The following is an 877-nucleotide window of genomic DNA, read 5'->3' as shown; positions in this document are numbered from 1 at the left end:
AAAAAAAAAGACCAAAAATTATATAGATAAACATAATATTCATTACATAATACCTATAAAATTGGATGTTATTTTTCAACATCATTGGCCAATATATGACTATCATAAAAAGGTACCCAAAAAAATAAACTATTGACAGAACTATAACTATTTACATTACTCATTGACACTACTAGTTCCTTCATTTTCAACAATTTAAACAAACAAGATTTTATATTGATCATATTTCTTTTAGATTGCATGATGGTGACTTGCTCAGAGCCATTGACAAATACACCTCCTCGACAAATAAACCATTAGACAAAAACGCTACTTTCGATCAGTCAGCAGGAGTATACCCTTAGAGGCTGGACCAACTTGACCTGGAGCGTAATAATGCCAACGAAAGAGTTCAACATCTCTTCCTAAAGGATCGTTTTTGCGGACTACCTGAAAGCGTTTTGGGATACACAATTTAGCTAGTATATATTGAATCATTTTGGTGCATCTGTCAAGTAAGGCAAGACAAGTCCAAAAGAGCAATCAAAAGCTCAATAAAGCAGCAAGGCAAATCTAAAAGAGCAAAAATAAAAAAGTACACCTGAATCACATGCTGAATTGGACTCCCGGCTTTTTTCAGCACTCCTAACTGTAAGCATGTTACTGTAATTTTCAATAACTGACATTGATTAATGATTGTGAAATTCTTTTTTTTATGTTGTTTTTACTTACTCAAAGTGAATAGGGCATTTCCTTATGTGTCAATCAATGAATTCCTTGAAATCCTTTTAAAGAACCTATTACCTGAATGGCTTGCATGCTTTGTGCATCTGAAAAGTCAATTCCATCTCGATTGATAAACCTAATTGAATTCAAAGTTTTCAGTCGCTTAATCAAG

General features: G+C 33.0%; 1 long non-coding RNA gene across 1 annotated transcript; it reads right to left on the bottom strand.

Moving 5' to 3' along the window:
- LOC112776565 (uncharacterized) lies at window positions 1-877 on the bottom strand. Its single transcript, XR_003190063.3, has 3 exons — window positions 784-877; window positions 581-642; window positions 1-429 (listed from the first exon to the last, which is right to left on the bottom strand). It is a non-coding gene; the product is annotated as an uncharacterized lncRNA (long non-coding RNA).

This window comes from Arachis hypogaea, chromosome 19 (assembly GCF_003086295.3).
Source record: "Arachis hypogaea cultivar Tifrunner chromosome 19, arahy.Tifrunner.gnm2.J5K5, whole genome shotgun sequence".
NCBI classification, from domain to species: Eukaryota; Viridiplantae; Streptophyta; class Magnoliopsida; order Fabales; family Fabaceae; genus Arachis; species Arachis hypogaea.
The sequence above is the reverse complement of the archived record's forward strand: the minus strand, read 5'-3'. Positions and strand labels throughout refer to the sequence as shown.